Here is a 13,174-nt window from a genome sequence, read left to right as displayed (position 1 = left end):
ACGCCCATCGGCGTCCCTGGCACAAAGAGCCCACCAGCTCCCAGAAGTGAACAAGTTATGACGGAAGAGCCATGTTGCCAGACTGAATTTTTAAAAGGTCTATTATACATACTTCAACAAGAAATGATGAAGTCGAACTACAAAATTTCTTTTTAATAAAAAATGCAGAAAGTAGATGCTGTGAAACCTCATAAGTAAAGTCAGGTGGCGCATATCAAAAGTGTCTTATTAAGGCAGCATTCTTAAAAATTGCAATTTAATCAACTAGGATAAGAACCATACTTCCAAAATACTCTGAGGTATTAAAATAAACATATTGCACATTTATTTTTCACGTATATTTTAAAAATAACTTACCATACGTGTTTTATCTAATCGCACAGATGCTCATCGTGAGCAAGAGTGCCACAATTTTCTAACCTGAACGCACATAGAAGTTGTTCATCCTCGTTCGTCGCGGTAGTATAACAGTTACGCTGCAGGCCTGCTGACCAATTTTCCCAAGTAACTTGCTTCGAATTGTCACGTGCGCGTCTAATTCTGTCTTGATACTTAATTATTTGATGAGAGCACAAAGCTAACTAAAGTTATTGGAAGCCTGTAAAGTGCACTTTTTAGAACTAAAAGCACGCTGGGCCAATTGTTACAGTGTAGTGTTTATTTTTCAAAGAATTAGAAATCATCATGGATCAAAGTTTTTGCCTAAAGATTTTATAGCTTACTTCGAAAAATGTCGGAATACTTTTTTAAAAAGCAGTAATTGCTAAAGAATATTAGTTTGCAATATAAATCACACCTTTTTGGGCTTATGAGAACATCTTGCTGTATTTGCGTAGGCACACTAAGAGAAAAAAGGGACACACAAACGGGCGCAATCTAACCAAAAGTAAGATTGCACCCATTTGTGTGTCTCTTCTTTGTATCTGTGTGTCTGCGCAATACCTCAAGGTGAATATGTTCTGACTAGGCCGAGTCGCAGTTTTTCGTCACATGTGAACATGACACACCAATACTAGTTCTGTTGAATTTTCAATAATAAAATGTCTTTTGAAGTATGCCTTCCGCGACCAATCTCAACACAAGTTACACTCTTTCAGAAACTTATCTTGTTGTAGGTGTAAGGTGGAAGAGCAACAATACGCTGTAGTGGGCCATCCCTTTAGCCAGAAGCCTCGAGCGTGAGCTGTTGGCTCTAACGCTGCAATTCCCGTGTCGGTCGTTGCCGCCCGCTTTCAGTATCAATAGACCTGTTGTGCAAGTGCTGTTTACACCAATAAAATCCATTTCAGAGTGATGTAGGTTCGGAGTAACTCAACCTGGTACTCCGCAGCAGGAAACTACCTGCCCCCCCCCCAGAAATGGCTGGCGAAAACGCCCAGCAAGATTCGACCCAGCCTTTGATGGTGATCATGCCTTCTGCGCTACGCGTGCGCGATACACCTTTTTTCGACGGTACCGATGAACAAGCCGTTGAAGATTGGCGTCGACATTTGAAAAGGTAGGTGCGAGCAGCTAGTGGGACGACCCTATGAAGCTGCAATGTGTGCCCTTCTACCTGAAAGAAGTAGCGAGTCTCTGAATTAACAACCACCACTCAGAATTCGCAACTTGGGGTGCTTTTAAGCTACGCATTGCCGAGGCGTTCAGTCAGCCCGAGGTACGCGAACTCCGTGCTGAATAGCGCCTATGGGGACGCGCGCAGCTTCAGGGGAAGGCTTCAAAAGCTACATCGAGGATGTGTTCGACTTGTGCAAGCCCCTTGACCCTTGAATTATAGAAGCAGACAAGATCAGGCACATCTTCAAGAAAATAGACATTGACGCCTTTTAGATGCTGCTGGCCAAGGGCCCACAGACCATGTCCGAACTTGCCACGCTTTGACGAGTTGCGTAAACAACTAGTCATGACACGGTGGCCAGCAGCTACCGATGAAACTCTCGCGGAACTGACCTTCGGTCGAGACCACAACACGTTAGTGGCGGAAATCAAACGACACGTGCACAATTGAGGTGGTCCGACAACTTTTGTGCGTGTCGTATCTACCGACAACGGAAACCTACTCTGAGTGTTTCTCGCCCACCATCAGACAGGTAATACAGGCGCAGGTCTCCAAGGCACTGCCGTCTACCTCTCAGACAACACATGGCACCGCGCCATTGACCTATGCTGCTGCTGCACGTTCACTGCTACCCATACACTTGTGGACTTCTCAACCAGTGACGCCTAGTGCAGCGCAGTCTTATGGTAACGCGAGAACTAAACGACGACACAGAGACAAGAAGGACACGAAAGACACGTGTCCTTGTCTCCTTGTCTCTGTGTCGTCGTTTAGCTCTCGCGCTATAACTATCGTCATACCATACCAACTAGCCCAAGCTGCCACACTTATGGTAACCCCTAGTGTACAGCTGATAACCACCCTATCTGCTACGCATGCGGGTACCCAGGCCATGTCACGTGATTCTGTCGACGGAACTTCGCTGCGAGTCTTCCGGCGCCAAGATACTCGGACTACTGCTTCCGGGCCCCGTACGACGCGCGATGAGACCCACAGGCACAACATGGGTGACTACCGAGGAACATGAATTGCTACCAGATGAACGAGACAGCCAACCTGCTCCCTATTACCGACCGTTCCCACCTCGTAGCTCATCCTCCCCACGCCGCCGTTCGCTGTCACCTCTGCATCGCCGACCAGGGCCGGAACTGTTGGCACAAGCTGCGTTGTCGTTGTCACAATGTGAAAGTCTTCGCCCTGGGGGCGTAAAAAAATGACAGCATATCCGCGGGGTGAATGATAAATAGTGGGACGAAGCTGGGTCCACACACCGCTGCCACGTCGCTTCAGCCTCCCGTTGTCGTACTGCGGTGTCTTCGCGGTGCCTCCACGCAGCTTCGCAGCGCACATCGGCCTCCCGCGCCTATACCGTGGGGTCGCTTCGGGGGGTCGTTTCTTCGAGCGCGAGCAGCCACCGCCCTGCGAGCGCCGCTCAACAGCCCTGCCCATCCGCTGAATTTCTGAACCCGCGCGCGCCAAAACGGCACTTTGATTGTACTATAAGCACCCCTTCGCGCGGCGCCACCAAAGAACACGCGATGGCATTGGCGCAATCGTCTCTTTCTTTCTCACTCGTACGTTTGACGTAAATCCTATTTTCAGAAAACGCACCTTTTAATATTATCTGTTTGCTACAAAACGCCCTCAAGTGTGGGACGATTTTGCATTTCTCAGCGTATATGCAATCGTTATATAGTACAAGGAGCGCCATCTATGCCAAGATGCGAGATTCGGTGAGTGGTGGTTACAAACGATAATGGAAGGAACAGGTGACGCCATAAGGAGCTTCACCACTAAAACGTGCCTTAGACGGCGCCATAAACCAAAACAAATGAGACCTGATAAAATATAAAGCACAGTGAAGAAATGAGCAAACTGATGTCGTTTCACACCTACTAAGGTGATAAAGAGGTGTGCCAAATTTCGATGAAGAATGTTCAGTAGCAAAGGATTTCCGGAAAAATTCCAGTTGCTAGATAGACAAAAATATTAGGAACAGGGGCAGGTTCTACAAAGGATGATCAGTTCTATCCTGGACCTTACTATTTTGAGAGTTTGCTAGAGTGGTGAATCTGATTTTTCTAGCGTGTTTAGCAGCATCATATCCATCACAAGATGCTTTATTCGTGCTGCCATGCTGATGGCTTGTGAGGCAAGCTTTTGCAATGTGAGAGCTAAGCTTGACCCAAGTTTGCCCAAAAACATAGTTACGGTGTCGCTGACTTCAGTACAAAATGAATTTACAGAAGAAAAACCACAGGCAAGAGTCATAACGGCTGATTGGTACACTCGCGCACCTGTCAGCTGCTTGTGTCCTTCCTCTTCCTTTACTTAATCTCCGTAACAGGATGCCCGGGCATTGGAGCGCCGTCTCGGCGCAAATCCTGAGAAGTGCGACAGAATTAGGGTTTCATCAAAAACATGGAAAATGTCAACAAGTGACGAACTTGGCGACGTATTGGAGTGCAATGGCACTATCCCGTAGTTGACGTCGCTAACTTGACGTAACACTAGGTAGGGTCCTGCGTATCGAGACAAAAGTTTTTCGAAGAGACCTACACGGCGACACGGTGACCAGAGGAGCACGCGGTCACCTAGGACAAACAGTATATTACGACGCCAGTGATCATAGCTGGCTTTTTGCATTTCCTGTGACCTGGTGAGATGAAACTGGGCCACTTGACGAGCCATGTTAGCCCGATCAATGGCTTCGCGAGCGTACTCGGAAGCAGATGGCTTGAGAGATAAGGTAGTTTCAAATGGCATTATGGCGTCGGGACCATACAAAAAATAAATAGGTGAATATTCCAAGGTGTCATGTCGAGACTAAATATATGTGAAAGTCACATAGGTCAACGTGGTTGCCTAGTCACGGTGATCTTCGGAGACGTATATCGAAAGCATCTTTGTAAGCGTGCAGTTGAGACGTTCAGTTAGGCCATTAGTTTGTAGGTGGTAGGCAGTAGACACCTTATGCGCTGTAGCACACGATCAAAGGAGGTCGTCGAAATCTTTGGAGAAGAAAGAGCGGCCGTGGTTAGTAAGCAGCTGTTGGGGTGCACCGTGGTGTAAGATCACGTCATGAAAAAGAAAATCCGCGACATCAGTGACGCAAGTGGTTGGCATGACTTTTGTTATCGCGTAACTGGTTGCATTATCTGTGGTGACGTTGATTTGTTTATTTGTTTCTTTTTGTTTGATACCCACAGTGCCATAAGGCAATACAGTGGGGGGAATACAACACGATTACAAAACACAACACAAGCTCAACTTGCGGCAAGTACAGTACAGCCTATCCAGATAGCAGGATCCCTTTATTTCCCAGTGTCTTCGACAGAAAAGGGCCAAGCAGGTCGAGTCCCACGCAATAAAAGGATTTAGAGGGGCTTCAATTGGGTGAAGATATTCAACTGGCAGCAAAGAAAGTCTTTTCCGATGCTGGCAGAGGTCGCAAGTGGCGACATACCGATGTACGCTGCGGTACAGTCCTGGCCAGAAAAACCAACGTCGCACACGGTCGTATGTGCGGCAAACACCGAGGTGTCCCGCTGTTGGTGCGTCGTTAAGGGTTTCAAGTATGGCAGACCGTAGATGACGAGGAATGGCAAGCAGAAGCTCATGGTCTTCAGTGCTGACGTTGTGGTGGTAGAGGATGCCGTCATGCAGCACGAACATACGGGATCCAGCGTCATGGCTGTCAGACTGAATGGCGTCAATGATAGTGCACACTCACTCCTCCCGTCATTGGTCAATGCGCATATCGCCGATTTCAGTAAACGCCATTACGCTGCTCTCAAGGTAAGTCGCAATCGTATCAGGAGTATCCACCGGATGACGAGAAAGACAGTCTGCATCCTTGTGCAAACGGCCAGACTTGTAGCTGACGTTTGCACAAAGATGCAGACGTCAGCTACAAACGAAAATTTGTGGAGCGTCGGAACCCACCAAACTAGAAGTCCAGTCGGGTTCTTCAGAGAAGTCACCCAGCAGAGGGCGTAGTGGCCTGTAACGACGGAGAATATGAGATCATATAAATATGGCCGGAACTTGGCGATCGCCTGAACTAAAGCTAAACACTCTCTCTCGGTGATGGAATAATTCCCCTCAGGGAGAGAAACCAGACTTAAGCTATCACGCACGGTCTGCCTTGGTGCCGCTGAGTGGGAACTGCACCAATACCATGGCCACTGGCGTCGGTGCAAACTTCTGTGGCAGCAGAAGGATTAAAGTGGGCAAGTATGGGGGGGGGCGTAGTTATGTAGCCGATGAGAGCGCTGAACGCTTGAGCTTGCTCAAGGCCCCACGAGAATGTGGTGTCTTTCTTCAGCAAATCTGTGAGTGGCCTGGTAACGTCGGCGAAGTTTTTCACAAAATGACGAAAGTATGAACATAAGCCCATGAAGCTCTGGAGGTCGGATGTAAAACGGGGCACCGGAAAACTACGGATGGCGCGGATATTTTCGGTATCTGGTTGGCGCCATTGCCGTTCACAAGATGGCCCAGAACGGTGATATGACAGCAGCGAAATCGACATTTCGTGGAGTAGAGTTGTAGCCCAGCTGTTCTGAAGACTGCGAGAATTGCAGCGAGGCGGGTCAGGTGGCTATCAAAAGTAGATGAAAAGACTATCACATCGCCTATATAACAGAGACAAGTAGACCACTTTAAACCACGCAGAAAAGAGTCCATCATTCGTTTGAAAATGGCAGGGGCGTTGCATAGTCCAAAAGGCATGACGTTAAACTGGTATAAACCATACAGTGTAACAAAGGCCATCTTCTCGCAGTGTATCTCATCGACAGAAATCTGCCAGTAGCCGGACCGAAGATCAATAGACGAGAAGTGTGTAGCGCCGTGCAGGCATTTTAACGCGTCATCGATGCGTGGTAGCGGGTACACTTATCTTCGCGTGATCTTGTTGAAGGGGCGTTAGTCAACGCAGAAGCGTCAGGTACCGCCCCACCGCGGTGGTCTAATGGCTAAGGCACTCCGCTGCTGACCCGCAGGTCGCGGATTCAAATTCCGGCGGCGGTGGCTGCATTTCATATGGAGGCGAAAATGTTGTAGGCCCGTGTGCTCAGATTTGGGTGCAAGTTAAAGAACCCCAGGTGGTCAAAATTTTCGGAGCCCTCCACTACGGCGTCTCTCATAATCATACGGTGGTTTGGGGACGTTAAGCCCCACATATCAATCAAGCGCCAGGTACCGTCCTTTTTCTTCACAAGCACGACAGGGGAGGCCCAAGGACTGCTTGATGGTTCTAAGACACCTTTGTTGATCATTTTTTCAACAAAACAACACGATAGGGGCGTTGGTGATAAGAACTGGTGTCACTAGTGTTTATACGGTGCTGAACGGTGAATTTTCGCCCTAGAGGTATGTCGTCAAAACAAAAAAATGTCGTTATATGACGCGAGAAGCCTATGGATGTCGTTGGCTTGCGTAAGATTGAGGTTGGGTGCAATCATCTTCGAGAAACGATTTGGCACAGGACAGGTGCGTTAGCTACATGAGACTGAAGTAAATCAATCTCGGTGGTGAGAGCCGCTACTTCTAATTCGTGAGCATGAGATACGCTGGCCAAGAACTTGCCACGAGGAAGCACTTGAGGGCGCAAGCTGAAATGGAGAAGTGGTAGCGAGGTAGAGTTGTCAGTGACAGTCGCAAGCGTATGAGGAATGGCGATGTTGCGGCTCAAAAGGACGTCGGTGAGAGGAAGGAGGCCATGTTGTCCATCGAGAACCTGTGACTGTGTGGCCAAAACGACTTAGGGGGCTGCCTGAGGTGACAGTCACACATCCTGAAGAGAGCACAGGCCCGGCGGGGCAGTGTGGGGTTTAGCGACTATCTGAGGCAGCTCTAGCTGAGGGACGCCGGTAGCACAATCGATAAGAGCAGAATGATTTGACAACAAGTCCAGGCCTAGGATAACGTCATAAGGGCAGTGGTCAACCACAGCTAAAATGACAAAAGTAGTGTGATCCTTTATACTTAGGTGGGCAGTGCACAGACCGAGAACCGTTGGCTTGCCGCCATCGGCAACAAGAAGCATTGAAGCATTTGTGCAGCCGCACTTTTTTTAAACGTGTGCGTAGGCTTCATTTCGTTACCGAAATGCATGCTTGCGCCGGTGTCTACAAGTGCTTGTACTGGTACGCCGTCTACTGCAATGTCTATTACACTTCGTCTGGTGGGAACGGAGAGGGGATTTCCTGCGGAAGACGTCAATGCAGCACCACCTCCAGGGGCTGCATTTCTCAGTTTTTCGAGACGATGCTGACGGAAGCCACGGGGGACGAGAAGTGCCGTGGCTGCGGTGAACCAGACGATGGGCGACGTATTTGCGGCGAACGAGACTGTTGCCCACGTGGTGAAGGCGAGCAGCTGTACCAAATGTTTCGAGAATGGTCAACGGCATTGCACTCTTCAGCAGGTGAAAATGTGTGTGTGGTACCGTCGAAATGAGTCATATTGGTAGTTGCACGAGGTGCCGAGGACCATGTGTTGCAACAGTAATTAGCAATGTGTCCAACGCAGTGGCAGTTTAAATATATAGGGCGGTCATCTGCAGTTCGCCACTCAGCCGGGTTGCGAGTACGTGGAGAAAACCGTCGGTCGGAGAAGGGCATCGCGAAAGGGCGTTCGCCGACTATGGGCGTGGTGACATGGCACACGGAATGCACTCCGATGTTTTCGAGTTTCTGGCGCACGATGACTTCAACAAGGGGAACAGTAACAGGAGTGGTATCGATTCTGCGCGAATAGAATGCCGAGGGCGCCATTGCTTCCAGTTCGCGACGAACAATTTGTGTCAGGTCTTGCGGCGGCGACGGACGTTGTGGTGCGGACTGGTCTTCGCAAGTTGATGTTGCAGCGGTGTTTGGAAGTAGGGCGAATGTTTGCAGAATGCGGCGACTTTTCACTGGCTCAAACTGGCGACACTCTTTGATGATCACGTCGACGGTGGAACAGCCCTTGCACATCAGGAGATTGAACGCGTCGTCGGCAATCCCTTTCAGGGCATGCCCGACCTTGTCACCTTCTGTCATGTCGCTTTCGACCTTTCGGCAGAGGGCCAGCACGTCTTGAATGTATGCGAGGTGTGGTTGCGTGGGAGATTGTGCACGGCAGGCTCATTCCTTTTTGGCGGCGACCTTACGACTGGCAGTTTTGCCAAACACATCTCGCATCTTTTCTTCGCATTGGTCTTAGCGTTGAGTTCTTTGTTGTTGTTTTTACCGCACCTAGGCTGTGCCACTTAAATAAAATGGCACATTAGCCAACTGAAGTGTGGGATCCCATCTGCTCGGCACACTCATTCGTTTGAACATGGCCAACCAATCGTCAACGTCGACGCCATCGGTCCCGCAGAATGTACCGGAATCCTTAAGTGGCGTGAAAACGTATGGGTCTGAAGCCGTGTTCGTCGGAGACGCTGACGTTGACGCGGAGGGCTCAGCACCAGCAATGGCTGGAAAACCGATGCGACGTCCGCTGCGGAGCTCTGTTGCCTGATGGTTCTAGCACCTCTCACAAATATGTTAGGAGGTCGGTGACTTCTGTACAAAATGCATTTGCAGAGGAATAACCACAGGCAAGAGTCACAATGGCTCATTGGCACACTCGCACGCCTGTCAGCGGCTTGTGCTCTTCCTCTTCCTTTACTTTATCTCCGTAACAATATCAAATATGCTTCTGTTGTCATTATTGAAATGACAGAGTCAATCAAAGCAAATTTATTAGTTCACAGGCGCACGTATACGTGCCCTTGAGTGTGAACAACGCATGTACCGCGTTAAGCGTTCGCCTGGTGAGAAGTTTATGACATTTGTGAATAAAAATAAGATGTTCGCAACAGTTTTAAAGCAAAATTACACGTTCTAACTTCATATGATTGCTAAATATCAACAAAATAGTACACCGAAAGCTCAGCTTATGATGAACACAAAAATACCACTTTTAGTGTCGGTTTGGTAGTTTGTTGGTTTACCATTTTGTTTGTATTTTTCAAAGAAAACAGCGTAAGAGAAATTTCATGCAGCAAAATTATCTGCAATAAATTCAGCAGTCAATATGATTAACGACAAAAATGATATTTTGAAAAACTTTCGTTTTTACTTGACTCCAAACAATAAAGCGATATATTCAATAGGGCGGTTTGTGTTTTAGATACGTGCAGGACAGGAGAGAAGAGTTGAAAAAACACTGCAAGTTATTAACAGATTAAAATTAAAATGTCGGTCTTTTCTTAAACATTCCCAAACTACCAGTCACCACAAAGTTTTAAGGAAAAAGAAGCAACAAAGCGATAGATTTTGGGGTATTCAGTGGATTTCTGGGGCGCGAACCGCGTTGATTGCAGGTAGTACCGTAGCTTTGCTGGATGGCCGTGAAGTAGTAATCTTCGGGGGTCATGCTACGTGGTACGGTGAACCACTGCCTTCATTTCTGAGTTTTTGTCTAGTCGGAGCACCTGTGCGCAAGTCCAAATCATGTGATCCAGTCTAGCATTGTGGTCGGTGAAACTACCTTGCACTCAGAAAAAAAATTACGCAGACAGAGAATATGAAAAAATGTTTCACGATTATTGAGACTCCTCTAAACAGTTCCTTTTTTTAAGTGGCGACCTACTTCAGCCATCTACACCGGAAGTACTTGTAAAGTCCACTGCTTCGACCATATGTGACTTTGAAATTGTAGGAGTATAAAGGGCTACCAGCCTACTGGAGCGCATGCTGAAGACGGAGGTGCAGCCTGGTAATCGCATTTACCTTCCCCTGATGGTGCCAAACGCACTCCTTCTGTCGTGGTTCCACGTCGATGACACTCCTAGGCTGACCACCAAAATATATTAGCGCTACCCTTTTCCTACCCTTTCCTTGGTCTATTTCATGTGCCACTTATTTCTACCGTAATGTCTTCTTTCCATTACCCGGTCATTCCTGCAGCCAGCTCTGGTTATTTTTGTGATGTGCCCAATATATCCTATATTTTGGGCTGTATTAGGTATCGCTGCTTTATAAAACGGCAACCTAAGTTAAACAACATATCCCCTTTTTTAGGCTTCACATTTCCCCGCCGTGATGGGGTAGTGGCAAAGGTACTCGGCTGCTGAACCGCAGGTAGTGAGATCGAGTGCCGGCTGCGGTGGCTGCATTTTCGATGAACGCGAAAATGCCGTAGGCCCATGTGATCGGATATAATTTATTGATTGATATGTGGGGTTTATCGTCCCAAAACCACCATTTGATTATGAGAGACGCCGTAGTGGAGGGCTCCGGAAATTTCGACCACCTCGGGTTCTTTAACGTGCACCCAAATCTGAGCACATGGGCCTACAACATTTCCGCCTCCATCGGAAATGCAGCCGCCGCAGCCGGGATTCGAACCCGCGACCTGCGGGTCAGCAGCCTAGTACCTTAGCCACTAGACCACCGCGGTGGGGCATGTGATCAGATTTGCATGGTGCAAGTTAAAGAACCTCAAGTGGTCCCATTTGCCGGAGCACTTCACTACGGCGTCTCTCATAATCATCTGGTGGTTTTGGGACGTTAAACCCCACATATAAATCATCAAATCATTACTTAGGCTTCACAATGTGTGGCCCCTATTGCAGTAAAAATAATTAGGCTATCATGGGCAGACCAGCTTTTCTCCGACCTTGGAATAGGAAACACGCCTATGAAGTGCCAAGTTATAAGATGCGAAGCAGCTCTTTGACTAGCCTGTGTAACGCTGTGCCTCCGTCTCCTCACCGCAGGTGTTAAAGCGGTGCCATGTAGCTCACGCCCTCCTATCAGTATGTGGTGACGTCTTCTTCCTCGACTGCCGCGCGCTAACCACGTGTCAGCTCGCTTTCGCTTCACCCTCTTTATCGCTCGCAACGCTCGAGTCGGCATCAACGCGTCAACGCTCGAGTCGGCATCCTCACGTCGGCATCATTTCTCCCACGCCATTTCTTTCCACCAGTGTGCGACAAGCCGCGAGTCGGCAGTGGACAGATTCTCGCGGCACCGACAATGTGGACAGCGCGTGGTAAGCAGCGGCGCGCTGTCCACAGCGGTGCGCTGTCCAGATTGTCGATGCTTGCCGCGCGATTGCGCCGACGGGCGGGACGCCGTCGCAGCATGCATCCCGCTAGTCGGCACGTACCTTTCCCGGCTGTCTCCGGCGTAGAGAAGGTTAGGGAAGCCGATCACATTCACGAATGGTGACGCCAGCACTGACGAGGTGCAAGCCACGCAAGCTGAACGCAAGTGTCGGCAGTGGAAGACCAGTGGCACCGACGAGGTGTGAGCCAAGGACAGCGATCGTGTACGAGGATACAGACGGCACGCGCGTAACACCGGCGAGATGCGAGCCAAGGAAGCCGAGCGCAAGTGTCTTTAACGCGTCCGCCTCCCGTGTCCTTGCGTTTCAAAAGAACGTTTACTGGACCGGGTTTCGCTTCAAACCGGTCTTCCAGCACCCGTGTCGACGCCCTTTTCAACCGGGTCAACGCAGTGCGCACCGCTGCTGCTTCGCATCCTATCAGGGTCTTCTTCGGGGGGATGATCCATAGTTTTTTCTCTGGTCTATTCACACACCTGATAGAGCTTTAAAATAACATTTGCCCCTCCTATGAAGCTATCGCGTTTCGCACACAAAAAAATGTCTAATAAACATTTCTAATCTACTCATGTTCTTTGCAGGGAAGACTCCGGAAATGTCACCGAGTGCAGTGCTACAGTGATACAGGGTAAAGTTTCTTAGTTTCCGGCAATACAGCTTACCGACTATGACCAATGCAAGTAAAACAAATCTGCGAACGTTGTTGAGTGTTCAGTTCCAGGCGCTCCGGATTAGCCTCGGCTTGCCTCGTAGTGCGTCGACAATGGCTTGTATAGCAATCGCGGGTGACCACCTCTTCATGAATATTGACGTTGAGACACTCAGGACATATACAAGGCCTGATTCTCCGACAGCCTGCCACCATCTAGCCTCTTTACCAGCAGGCAGACCACGTTCGTTCTTTAGCCGAACGGTAACCACCTATCGCGACGTTCTGCCAACATGCTTCACACCCGCCGTCAGGCCTTCGACTCTTCCTTGGTACCTGACTCAGGCTAACATCAGGCTAACTATACCTGGCATTCAGAAAAAAGCAGGTATGTCGTCACCTGCTCTAAGGCAGCTGCTCTGCTCTTGTAATACGAGGCGTATCAATACACGTATGCGCCGACGGCTCTGTTTTACAAAAAAGTTCAACGGCATCATTTGTCATACCAATAGCAGACACAACAAGTAAATTCGAAGCCTCTCACCTTACGATATCAGCATGAGAGGAGCTCACAGCTCTTCGTGCCACACTGCAACTCATCAGCGATATACAGCCACAAAAATGGACAATATTCAGTGACTCAAAGGCAGCACTGCAATCCCTTCTATCACCTTTACGCCACCGCCTGTACGAACAACTCGTATTCTAGATTGCAGAAAATACTCACAATTTCATTGAGAAAAGACATGAAATAGCCTTTCAATGGCTTCCAAGTCATTGAAGGCTGCCCGTTCTGCCCATACTGAAAGCGAGCAAATATCGATTCCGCTCTTTCGAAGTGACGCTGCACAGAAACT

At 48.8% G+C, this 13,174-nt stretch overlaps 1 long non-coding RNA gene across 1 annotated transcript in view; it reads left to right on the top strand.

Annotated features, from left to right (window-relative positions):
• LOC119167986 (uncharacterized) overlaps positions 1-13,174 on the top strand; it is a 94,251-nt gene that overhangs the window by 65,128 nt on the left and 15,949 nt on the right. The gene's annotated exons all lie outside the window — the stretch shown is intronic.

Source organism: Rhipicephalus microplus, unplaced genomic scaffold (assembly GCF_043290135.1).
Source record: "Rhipicephalus microplus isolate Deutch F79 unplaced genomic scaffold, USDA_Rmic scaffold_42, whole genome shotgun sequence".
Lineage (NCBI taxonomy): Eukaryota > Metazoa > Arthropoda > Arachnida > Ixodida > Ixodidae > Rhipicephalus > Rhipicephalus microplus.
Note: the sequence above shows the minus strand (reverse complement) of the source record. Positions and strands in the feature narration are given on the sequence as shown.